This window comes from Gymnodraco acuticeps, unplaced genomic scaffold (genome assembly GCF_902827175.1).
Source record: "Gymnodraco acuticeps unplaced genomic scaffold, fGymAcu1.1, whole genome shotgun sequence".
Classification (NCBI taxonomy): domain Eukaryota; kingdom Metazoa; phylum Chordata; class Actinopteri; order Perciformes; family Bathydraconidae; genus Gymnodraco; species Gymnodraco acuticeps.
Window position 1 is genome coordinate 14396 of NW_022990131.1, and position 13315 is coordinate 27710.

The 13315-nt window shown below is 40.3% G+C and overlaps 1 pseudogene; it reads left to right on the forward strand.

Moving 5' to 3' along the window:
* Nucleotides 1-2399: 2399 nt before the first annotated feature.
* LOC117546532 overlaps nucleotides 2400-13315 on the forward strand; it is a 41240-nt pseudogene continuing 30324 nt past the window's right edge.

Consider the following 13315-nt stretch of genomic DNA (forward strand, 5'->3'; position numbering starts at 1 on the left):
AGCAAACAATGAGATGCACCTTTAAATGTTTCAGTCACCGTTTTACAAGTTGTTTTTAGTTATACTCATCATATTTTCCTTTTAGCGCAAACTAGAAGCCAAGTGTCCACATGTTTTGCGAGACAAATCTGAGGGTTGTTACAAAGATACAAAGATATGAAAGACCAAATGTATGAATTGATTGACAAACCAGTCTACTCTCAAGGTCCATTGTGTTGCTTATCTATAGTTCAACTGTGTTCTCAAGGCTAAGAATACAGATTGAATCTCATCAAATGTTAACACATCAAAGGAAACATCACTCTTTGGTTGATCTGCTTCACAGCTCATAGATATACTGGATGTAACCTGTGCACAAGTAGGTGTTGCAAGGTAAAACGTTTGGAAACCATTGATTAATGCGAAGTCTTAAGAGACGCTCTGCAACTCAGCTGCTAAGGCCCGGTCATGTTTCTAGGAACAGTCTGTATAACCTCCATTTAGTCATGGATTCTTCTTAACTCTCAGCATGTGAGTCCTTGACAGTCTTTGATTCAATCAGAGAGCTGGAGATGTTTACCAAGAAACACACATACAATACTTATGAAGACATAAACACACACTCTCAAGTCGGTTGCACACTTAGAAATGCACTCAGACGTATGTGAACACAAACTCGTCAAGTATGCATGCACATAAGTGGCAAACACCATGCACTTTGATACAGAATAGTGAGCGCACACACTTGAGATGTGGGATCCTCACAGCCTCTCTGCGCTCAATACTGCCATCTTCATATTTCTGTTAACGCTGCCTCGTTATCTCTCTCCAACTCCCCGCTTCTCACTCCTGGAAAGAGCAGCCGCTTTCAGAGATCTGTGATTATTTTCTTATTTCCCCACTTATTGTTGAGACAGCTTTGTTATTGGAGCAACAGGTCAATACTTCATTCAAGATTCAAAGATTCAAAGGCTTCATTGTCATATTTACAATAGCTACAGCATAGCTTTGGCAATGCAACACACAATAACCTCAAGACATAATAAGACATAGAGCAAGAGAAGGGTCGCAATTTGCAGGTAAATGCAGAAATAAGTCAACAATATTGATGTAAAATAGCATAGAATAACAGAATGTAAAGTCATAAACTGCACAAGGGGAATAACATGATGCTTATAAGATGAAAGCCAGTGGATTAATTGAGAAATATGCGCTCATTTGTGTACAAAAATATGAATTCTCTCTGAATGTGCATGCGTTTTGAAGACAAACACAGTTACACTCTCCTGTCTCTTACACTCTGATCTTGATCTTTGAGATTAAATGGACTTCACACCACGCTACCCTACATCTGTGACTATAAATATTGATCTTTTTACCAAGCAGAGGAAGCTAGATGAGCAGATGTTGCCGTTCCCCCATCATACATTAAATAATTCACCATACAGCTGCTGCATCTGTCCATCTCTCTTCACCGTTAAATGCCCCATTTTACTGCTGCGTCATCATGAGAGATGTCCAGTCAACGGTGATGATACAGGAATGACTGGTTTTGTAATTATCATCATTATTTTTGATGCACCTACAAAGTGCAGCTGCTGTATTTAAACAATTAAATGCATCGACTAACCGAGCGAGAAGACCAAACATTGAGGAAGTCACTGTCCAAAACATGTCGAGAAAAACACATCTGATAACTTCAGTTGTGGATTCAGTTTGGGTGTAGCTTCGCTAGCAGTTTGTTACAAATTGTGTGAAGGTAACGTTCAAGAATAAATACAAGTAGTTGTGGTAAAATCTCTCTCTGCAAGTATACCGTTTTTAATTAGCTTTTTTAAAACACGATAACACTTAAAAGTCAAAGTGCTTCCATAAAGTTCAGGGATTATTAAACTTCCCACAATGCATCTTGATAGTATCTTTTAATAGGCTCTCCATGCCTCCAGTTTGTAGCACCGACTTTCCTGTTAAACATTTGCAGTCTTTCGGGTGTAAAGTCAGTGGAATGTCTCTATATAAATTGCACAGATTTTGAGCAGATAAATTAGACACACTAATTACTCATGCATGTGCTTCACAGCTGGGTGCATTCAAGCAAAAACACACATGAGGAACAAACACTGGGGCCAAATGATCCACTGGGGCTCACTAATGTCTGCAAAAAAAAGATAATTACGAGGTGAATGAAATAAAATCTGAGGTCCCAGGCTCCTCCAACAGTGCAACACAATAAGGCGGATAAAATAGTGCAAGGAGAGTCTATATACAAGTAATTGGAATATGATATATTAGATAAATAGTTGCAAACAGATGAATGTTATGGATGTTCTTTCAAAAGTTCAGGTGTTGAACAGTCGTGTGGCTTGTGTCTATGTTTTATTGCAGCACTCTTAACTTATATCTCCTCTTCTCTCCTTCAGGTATGACTTTGTGGAGGTCTACAACGGCGGGGACGAGCTTTCCCCCATGTTGGGAAAGTTTTGCGGGAAGATCGCTCCGTCTCCGATCATCTCCAGCGGCAGCCAGCTGCTCATCAAGTTCGTCTCCGACTACGAGACGCACGGAGCGGGATTCTCCGTTCGCTACGAGGTCTTCAAGACAGGTAGGGTTAGGGTTTATTGCCTCGCTGCAGCTGCACTTGCTCTGCAGTTTTTTGAACACTCCGCTAGATGTGATGAATCGCCTCATGGAAAGCAGCCAATTTAAATTCAATTGTAGTTTAGCCAGGGCTCCACAGGTTCGTTCTGCAGCGTTCAGATCGATGGCATGCATCACCCTGTGACGTGCTGATAGAAAAATAATCAGCAGTTAATATTCTTTTTACATATTTCAGAAGGCAGGCGTGCTGCTAAAGAGCAACAGGGGATGATAACTAACACAACAGACACTTTTGTTGGTATTTAACAATCAGGGACGACAGATGAAAAATAGCCTCTTGGCTAACTCTGGCACATTTACAGAAATGTTCATTAATGTAGTGTTAAATAAATGAATAAATAAAAAATGTTCTTATCAATCCAGTGTCATATCTAATAATAATAATAGTAATAATAAAAACATTAGATACCCAAGGACACCTTATAATAGAACAAAGAACAAATACTCATGAGGTGAAAACTCATCTCTTTCGACTCCACTTCGAGCGATAGAATTATTAACAAAGCACTTATATACTAATAAAGGACTGGCTTACCTAAAGCCAGTTGAGTAGCACTTGAAATGTTTGGCTCTATGAAACCTGATGTACTTTATGATTCTGTTTTCTTCAAGGTTGTGTCTTCCTGGTCGAATGTACTTATTGTAAGTCGCTTTGGATAAAAGCGTCAGCTAAATGCAATGTAATGTAATGTAATGTAAAAATACATTGTTTAAAATAACGAAAATACAAAAAGCTGGGTTTTTTTAAAGGTTTTGGCACCATAAAAGTTCACTTATCACTAAAAAAGTTGTCTGACATGGCAATAAAAGCTATTGTAGATGCTGTCAACAAACCCCACAGGTTAGTCACACTTATTTTGTAAAGAGCGAAGGCAAATTATATAAAAATTATTCATGCTTATGTGAAAAATATTGTTGTTTTAACCAATATGACAAAAAAAAGCATGTTATGAAATGTAATCACACAGTCTATGATAATCCTACTTATCCTCTATACCACATGTATTTTTCACACAACAAACTAGGGCTGCTCGATTATGGCAACAATCATAATCTCGATTATTTGGGTCAATAATTGATATCACGATTATTAAAAACGATTATCCATTTACTGATTTATTCAATTTATTGAAAAGAAAATGTTGAACAGTAAGTTTTTAACAGTTGATTACCCTGAACTTTAAGCATAATTAAACTGAAAAACCAATAAAAGAAAAAAAAGAATAAAAGAAAAATAATCGTTTTCTAACGATTATGTGGTTTTCATAATCGTTGCAAGCCAAAATCATAATTGCGATTAAAATACGATTACTTGAGCAGCCCTACAGCAAAGCATCTATTTCCTCGTGTTTATTTATCAAAAGAGCATCTTAAAATAGCCTTTGTGGGAATGTAGTGTTCTCTGAGGTTGTCCAAACAGCCTGAGCTCTGACACTGACCTCTAATCCTGCAATCAGATAAACTCAAAGACCCAGAATGCCGTGGGAGGAACATTGAGTCCCAGCGGGGGCAGGATGTGAGCAGGATATACGGACATAAACATGGGAAGGAACCTTGCTCCTGTGTCCTACATTTTGTATTTGCTCTTCTCTCTCGGGTCCACTTGATTATCTGCCAAACAGGCAACCCCCTGGGGCCACTTCAGTTCCCACCAATGGGGACCAGAGATAAATCAGATAAAAAGGGGACATGCGATTACGTGAGACTCCTCTCCTTTTTATTGTTTGCACCTCTGAGAGCAATAACTATTCTCAGAATCACTGGATCCAGGAATAACTCTCCCCACATGGACTTGTGTTGAAAGATGAAAAATTGATACCCGAGTGCTTTTGTTGTATTTTTAAATGAGGAGTAAGGCGGTAATATGAACCTTACTCACACGAGAGCTGCTCATAAGACTACGAAGAATGGCTTTTCTTCTACAAACACAACTTTCAAATGTAATTTCAGGGTGAGAAGTGGAGCTGTGAGTGACAAGATGTTATTAGAATACATCTTTGAAAGTAGGTCGCAGCCGGAACATTTTCCCGGTGGGATTTTTAAAGATATATCTTCCACATGTGTGATGGTAGAGGTTTGATATCTGATATAATGATCACATCGGGTTCATTAATTGTATAGAGGGGGTCACAATGCCATTTACTTTCAGAAAATTACCAACTTTATATCTTTTTTTACAGGGTGTCCGCAGGGTCTTAAAAAGTATTAAAAGTTGATCAATCAATTTAGCGAAAATGAAGGCTATTAAAAAGTATTAAAGGGCATTTTCCAAGGTATTACATTTAGTAGCTTGTTTTCAATAAGTATATGAATTGTCCAAAGAGGTTGTATTCTACAGTCTGCCTGAATGTAATCATGGCGTAGGTGTGTAGTGTGATTCTGTGGTTTATTTATGGCATCCCGTTGGGTTTGACGTCATCTGAACAGGACATCGCACGCTCACTGCTTGATAGCGCGCAAAGCTCCGTTTACGCCGGTTGTTAAACAACATCGTTATGGGGAAATGCAAGTCTGCGTCCAAATGGTTGGAAGATAAGGAGGAAGGACAATCAATACTGTATATAGTCAATGTGAGGTAAAGTGTGTCGCCAAGGTAACCGGTTAGAACTCGAAGTGGAGATGAGGTCTTAAAATGTATGGGAAGGGTCTTAAAAAGACTTAAAAGGTCTTACATGTGACTTCAGGATTCCTGCATATACCCTGTTTTATGAAATAGACAGCTATGATAGTGGTAATAGTTTGTTAGAAAGGGGATGAATCATCAATTTTGATATGTCAAAGTGTCAGTTCTTTAATTTCCTCTAGTGGTATATCAAGAAAATCAAGAATATATCAAAAAATGTGGAAAAAGAGAACCAAGAGTGTCATTTCAGTAATTCACACCTGCTCTAAATCTATAAACGCTCTGGCTTTCTTGTATTTAAGAAGAAGTGAGGGATGGACTAATCTAGCGTTGAGTGATTAAAGATTGACACCTGGCTTGAGCAGGATGTCCCATGATGCAATGGTGGCGATTTGCTCTGTCTTAATCAGTTTTCTGCGTTGTTTGAAAGTCAGTTTTTAGTCTTGCCTCAGTGCATACTAAGAAATACTACCAGTACCTGTTACTATCCCGTAGTGGGAAAAGAAAACAAGGCGAGCCAAGTCAAACATATGGAAATGCACCATTGGTTTGGAAAAACATAATCATGGCTTCAATTTTGTTTCTAAAAATACAGGATATTTAAGATGGGAATGAAGTGGGGGATTGAGACTGGATTTGACTTTTGATCTCCTTTTAACAATTGGCTTAACTCAGCTTGATTTGCCTTAAGAAGAAAAGGACTTGAGACTTGCTTGACACGTGGACCGAATGACTAAATGCACATGTCTTCTGCATTGTATAAACGAGGTGTAAACACGTGTGTGTGTGTGTGTGTGTGTACGCTGCTTCTGTCCCTTCTCGTGTTAAAACAGGCCGACTGTCTTCCTGTTGTTGTTGAGCACGTCCTGCTGCTGTCTGCTCTTCCCGACTACTGTTGCTAAGAACTCCTGTGTGTTTGTTTTGTGCTGTGTCTTTTTTCAGGTTTATCGGCTGCCTGTCTTGTGTTGCTACGTCTCTGTGTTTGTATGTGTGTGTGAATGTGCGTAATCATGTCTTTAGTTTATCATCGTCTGCTATTTCCCTTTACTCTGTCTCTCTGTTTTGAAAATTATTCGTCTACATCTGGCTTAATTTGTTCTTGTGTGTCCATGCATGTGTTTGTGCATGTGTGTAATTATGTGTGTGTAGCAGACAGGTGCGTGGGACCCCAGGCTCATTTAGCTAATGGTCTGTTTGTCCTTGGAGGCAACAGGGTGACCCGCAGATGAGATGGATGCTCTGGCACAGAAGAGGGGTTTTGAAACTAGGACAGCGTGCGTGTTTGTGTAAGGAGTGTGTGTGTGTGTGTGCGTGTGTGTGTGTGTGTTGGCCTCAATATGGGTCCTCTACCCTCTAACAAGTTAAAAACAGCACTTGTACTGGCTCAGGTAATCCCCCTGCCTTCCTCCTCGCCACATTTAAAATCCATTAAAGGCAGAGCAGCATATTGAAGAGCTGCTGCTCTGCTCACACACACACACACACACACACACACACACACACACACACACACACACACACACACACACACACACACACACACACACACACACACACACACACACACACACACACACAAACCGCAACTTCTCCTTTGTCTCTGCCTAGTTGTTTTATCCTCTGAGTTTAGATTGTTTTATTTGCATATAATATCAAATAGTAACCCTTAAAGTATGAGTAGTTGATACATTTGAAATGTTAAGTATGAGACATTTATAATATATTTCTTTTGTATAAAAATAGTTAAGTGCTTTTAAAGATCAAAGGAAGTAAAACACTATTCAGATACCAGTTTGGGAAATCATTTTGTCACAGTAGACAACACAAGATAAACCTCTCTGGTGCATCACCCCTCCTCCTCTACCTCGACTCAGCGTCTGTCATTATGTTGGAGAAACCCTTCAACACCACCACGGCCTTAAAGATAGTAGCTGGTAAACCTCCGGACTAATGAGCGTTGGTCTGTAAAGCTCTGGCACATCCGCCTCTCCTACACATCAACGTAACCACAACGGTGACTCCACCCTCTGCCGACCACACGGCACAAATCATTTGTAAAAGATGAGCATCCTGGATCTACATTTGCACCAACTCTCTGGTTCATTGCAGGTTTTTAAAACCCAGAACACATGTCTCAGCGGTTCAGTCGACGGGGACGATGGATGTTGTTTTGAGCTGCGGCTGGTTGAAGGGTCGCTGATAAAAGAGATGAAAGAAAGGAAGACGGAAGGACAGAGAGTGAGAGAGGAGAGCGTCTTTGTTTTGATGAAAATACTCACCGCCGGTGACACAATAAGAGATCTTAAACACACGATATATTCAACGTCTTTGTGCAAACTATTTCCAATGTTGTCAACACATACAGTATCTACAGGGGACAATTATTATTAATATTATTATTTTAATCGCAGGATTCCTTCCAATATTTTTGCAGATCTACCGGAAGCTAGCTAGCTAAAGTAGCTAATAGTCATTTCAAATATTCTGACAAAACACTTCAAATAATGACACAGGCTATCACTGCCAGGAGAGACAGGCAGCCACCTTTATGATCCCTGAACTTAAACAAATGCTCCGGTTCCTGCTGTGTGCGTCACTTTTTATTGTCACTTTTTATTGTCACTTTTTTCGTTGTGTTTTGAGCTTTTTGCAGCGTTATGTATTTGAAGCTTCTCGTTTATGTGAACCATCGCTTTTAGTAATGCTTCACATGTTTTCGTTGAGTTGGTAAACGTTTTTTTCTAAACGCTGCACATGCTTTGTGAAGTTTGAGAAGATGTTTCTTCATTTGCGTGTGTTTTTGCATTTGCATCTGTCGGCCACCGTACGTGGGGCACTTTTGACTTGCTTCATATTTTTTGGGAGCAACTTTGCCTTTTTGAGACACAAGAATGTTCTTTGTTTCACCAAGAAAGTGATTATTTGGGGCTTTGGTTCAGATTTATTACAGATAAAATTAACTTTTGTAGACAATTCAGCCACTGGCAAAGGAGTCATATTTTATGATGCTAGGATTTGATTAAAACATCTTTACTTTTATGAGTCTATATTCATGAGTTATGCACTTGGTATTCAGGCTCTGATGGTTTACAGCGTTGTTAGTGCAGTGGTTTGTATTAAGCCAGCCATTTATTCCACTTCTCAAAGGCTTGTCTACAGATCAAAAGGTGCTCTGTTGCTCCCATCCACAACATTTTGAAAAGAGTCAGCTGGGGAGAGGCACAACAAAACATCCTACAGTGGCCCATGAGGTTCAATTCTCACATCACTGCTTTATAGCACAGAAAATGTTATTCGTTTGAGTTTTCAAGGATTTTTCTGCCCTGAAATCACATTCATTCGTGACCTTGATACATGCAGCAGCATAGATTTCTCATGAGGAGAACACACACACACTCACACACACACACACTCACACACACACACACACACACACACACACACACACACACACACACACACACTCTCTCTCTCTCTCTCTCTCTCTCTCACACACACACTCACACACACATACCATGTATACATCACTTCAGGGGACATTACATTGACTTACATGCATTTCCTGGAGACTTATCCTAACCTTAACCATAACCAACACATGCCTAACCTAACCCTTAACCTTACCCTTACCCTTAACCTAACCCTAATCCTAAACCTAACCAAGTCTTCACCCTAAAATTAATGATTCCCCTCATGGGGACCTCCAATTTGTCCCCATAAGGGAGGCCAGTCCCCACACGTGACTGTGTAAACAGATTTAGGTCCCCACAAGTATAGTAATGCTAGGCCACACACACACACACACACACACACACACACCCACACGGATACACACACAGATACACACACACACATTGGAAAGTGTGCCAGCTGAGCAGGATCGAAGCCTGCCTCATATCCTCCAAATCATTCATCATGTAGCCCTTTTAATGACACCACCTGTGTCAACAGCAGGAAGTCCACTCCAAGTGTGTGTGTGTGTGTGTGTGTGTGTGTGTGTGTGTGTGTGTGTGTGTGTGTGTGTGTGTATGTGTGTGTGTGTGTGTGTGTGTGTGTGTGTGTGTGTGGGTGTGTGTGTGTGTGTGTGTGGATTTATATTTACAGGCATGCTCAGATAACATGCTGGTCACATCTGGCCTGGCAACATAAGAGCTTCAAACACACACACACACACACACACACACACACACACACACACACAATTCGTGCCTCCGAGGGATGCTTGACCCTCGTGTCGTCTTCCACCCACAGAGATCAGTCTCCGTCTCGTAAACCTCGCTCTTGTCACTTTACAACGAGCGAGGTGTGAACTGCCAGCGGAAAGGTGACTGATGCGAGCCGACACAGAGATTGTCCACATCGACTGCGTGGATGTTACTGTGGAGAAAACAAAAAAACAACAATGACATAACAGCTGCTGCTCTGTTTGTTGTAGGGGTTTTGTTGATTTTAAAATGATTCACTTTGAAAGGGCTTTATGAAATCGTCTTACGACTTACAGGAGCATGGGATGCTTTCTAGGAAGTGCTTTCCGCAACTACATTTGATGTGTTGTCGTTTTGTGTTTGTGTTGTAACTGAAAGACATTATCTACAAAGTCTCTCTTGCGTAATGCTCTCTGTGCTTGTGTTACATCATGATCAAAGTCCCACAGTGCCAACATGGTACACATGAGCTCCATGGCAACCCTGCAAACATCCATGCTTCAAAACGCTGTCTTTCGTTGTTGCAGATTCATGCATGGAAATCTCAGAACATGAAGATCAATACGTTAACTTAGCTTATGTCCAAATGTGTGAAAGTTACAGCAAAATAAAATGTGTTTCTTGTTAGGAAAACCAAGTGTAAAGTCAATCTGGCAAAAATATACCTCGTTATATATCTTTAGAATTCAAGTCTTTACTCATTCAACATCCGGTTTAACAGGAATGAATGCGTTGTTCATGATTTAGCACAACAACCTCACACCATTCGGAAACAATGAGATGAATACAAAAAGCTGAGATATGTAAACACAACACAGATGAGGGTTTTATCACCTGAAGGTGTTACGTGCAAAAAGCATGAATGCAAGTGTGAGAAATGAAATATCAACGTCCAAAAGGTGCAAAACAACAACAACGGATATTGTTTGTGTGGATTTCCTGTTGTTTAAGTAGGCAAGTAGAAGTGAATTTATAAAACCCTTATTATATAAGTGTTAAACCTGAGATAACAACGTTAAATCCAAATTAAATGAAAGCTCAGATATTTGACTTCTCACAGAAATGATGATGTTGTGGTTGAATGACTATGTAGGTAACGTGTAAGTGCACTCGTCTAATTAGCTAATCGGGTTGTTGTTGTCTGCGTGTGTGTGTGTGTGTGTGTGTGTGTGTGTGTGTGTGTGTGTGTGTGTGTGTGTGTGTGTGTGTGTGTGTGTGTGTGTGGATGTCATTGTTTGTTGTCTGTAAACAGCCTCTCAGTGTCTGGACTGTCAATAAACCCCCCCTCCAGTCACAACACAGACACAGACGGCTCCAACAATAAAGCCCCTGTTTGTCTGATTGACTGGAGGTGACATGAGTTTGGTCAATAACATGTAACGTATGTTAAAAGACAATCTGTTTCCAGCACTTACAGAATACCTTTTGGTACATTTTTCAAATCAGCCATTTTTAAGCAATATTGTTTATTTATCAGAATTAGAATCAGGTTTTTTGCCAAGTAGTTTCACACATACAATGAATTGGTATGGGTGTATTTGGAGCAAACATAAACACAATAAGAACATGTTTAAATACATTTCTATTTGAATTATTATAACATTTTACAAAAAAAGTAAGTTCATCTGGATCCAGTTTTTCTTTCTTATTTCATGTCTTGGTTTGTACAAAAAAAAAAGAGAACTCTATTATCTAACTTAAAGATTTTTCCCAGAATTGTCCTTGTTGTTTTGGAGAAAATCTAGTTTTACTCACAAGGACTCGGGCGACTTAAATCTCTTCTAGTGAAGCTGTAAAAGTTGATCCGTCAAAGTTTTAGACGACCAAAATGGTGAAAAACGTAAGGTTTTATGTTCATTTCCAAGAGATTTTTACAGTTTTTTTGCAGCAGGAAAGACTTAAATGTCAATAAAACAGACAATATATTGAACAGAAACAATCAGTCAGGGTCTCGGCTTTCACTACCATCTCATTTTGCAGAGAGTCATTTAAAGTGCAAGAGATGTGTGAACAGCGACCCTCGAGAGTTCACACCTCTGTCCAGGAGAGAATTAATCACTCTGTCCAAACACGTCCTGACACTTTTAAAAACTCTTCGATGTCTTCTCTCCTCGCAGGTCCAGAATGTTCAAGGAACTTTACGGCTCCCCGAGGCGTCATCAAGACACCGGGCTTCCCCGAGAAGTACCCCAACAACCTGGACTGCACCTTCATGATCTTCGCCCCCCAGATGTCTGAGATCGTGGTGGAGTTCGACAGCTTCGACATGGAGCCGGACACCACGCCGCCGCCGGGCGCGCTCTGCCGATACGACTGGCTGGAGATCTGGGACGGCTTCCCTGCAGGTGAGGAGAAGCATTTGGTTTTGTGAGGTTAATTTGGAATATATCAGCAACGAGAGAATATATTTAAACTTATAATGAAAGTTAGAGAAACCCAGGCAGGGTGTGTACCTTGTAATCTTTAATACTAGTTGAACATAACATTTTAACATGTGTATGTGTTTATATGTTTCTAGTTATTGTGCTTTTTATCATATTTTTAATTATTGTTTATTATTTTACTCCCATTGTGTTATATTATATTGTATGTATTCCCTGTACAGCACTTTGGTCAACTGAGGTTATTTTAAATGTGCTATATACATAAAGATCAGTAGGGGCTTGGACTGGGAGCCGTATGGTCGCCGGTTCAAGTCCCCGACCAGACCTAAAATATGGAGTGTGGACTGCTACTTGGAGAGGTCCCAGTTCACCTCCTGCCCTGCCGTGGTGCCCTTGAGCAAGGCACCAGACATCCCCCTTCCCCCCACACTCCCATTGCTCCCCGGGCGCTTTACAATAGCTGCCCACTGCTCCTAGTGCTAGACTCCTGGTGCTAGGATGGGTTAAAAGTAGAGAACACATCTCACTGTGTGACCATTACAGAGGGTTTCATCCCTCCCAATTCTATTCTATTACATATCCTCAGAATTAAAGTCTTTACTCATTCAACATCTGGTTCATGATTTATAAATAAAAGATGAGATGAGAAAAGATAGCAAATCTGGAGTCAACATGATATGCTAAAACAGAAAATATTAAGTGTTTTCACCGGTTTAATTTACGTAAAAATCTGCATGCAAGATTGTTATCATGGAAAACGCATTCCACCACACAAAAAAGCATAATCTTTGCAAATAATCTTCAAGTTGAGAAGCATTTTAGGAGCTATAACCCCTATAACATCTCAAAGTGATCCATACAAACGTGCATTATGGACATCTTTGCTTGTTACAATGCTTATTTATGAGGGCATTTTATGAACTGCTAAGTCATTGCCTTGGGCCTCTGTTTCAGAAACACAATGTTATGGCTTAGGAACTTAACACTAAAACAGCTATAAGACTAGATGCTCTCCCTATAGACAGAGCAGTGAGATCAAATGTAAGATGTCAGACAGGTGTCGGGTGGGAACAGGGGGAATGTGATGCAGATGCAGAAGATAAATATGGGGAGCTGTGAGAGAGACGAGGAGGAGGAGAAGCTCGAGATGGCTTCCCCCTGCAGATGTTGACAGAAAACACACGGGAGGAGAAGGGAGGAGAACAAAGGAGATATGGCTTCCCTGCAGGTGGGAAGAGCTCGGATTGAGAGATGGAGGCGAAGCAGAGCAACGGGGGAAATAGATAAGACAAGACGAAGATATGGGATGAAGAAGAGGAAAGAGCAGGAAGGGATGTGTGTTTACATTTATTTTTGGGAGGCATATATCAGCAACTCGAGAATATATTTACACTTTTAAGGAAATGCCATCACAGCATATGAGACCCTGGCGTCTTCAGAAATCTTGAGTGCTTTACAAAAGGCTG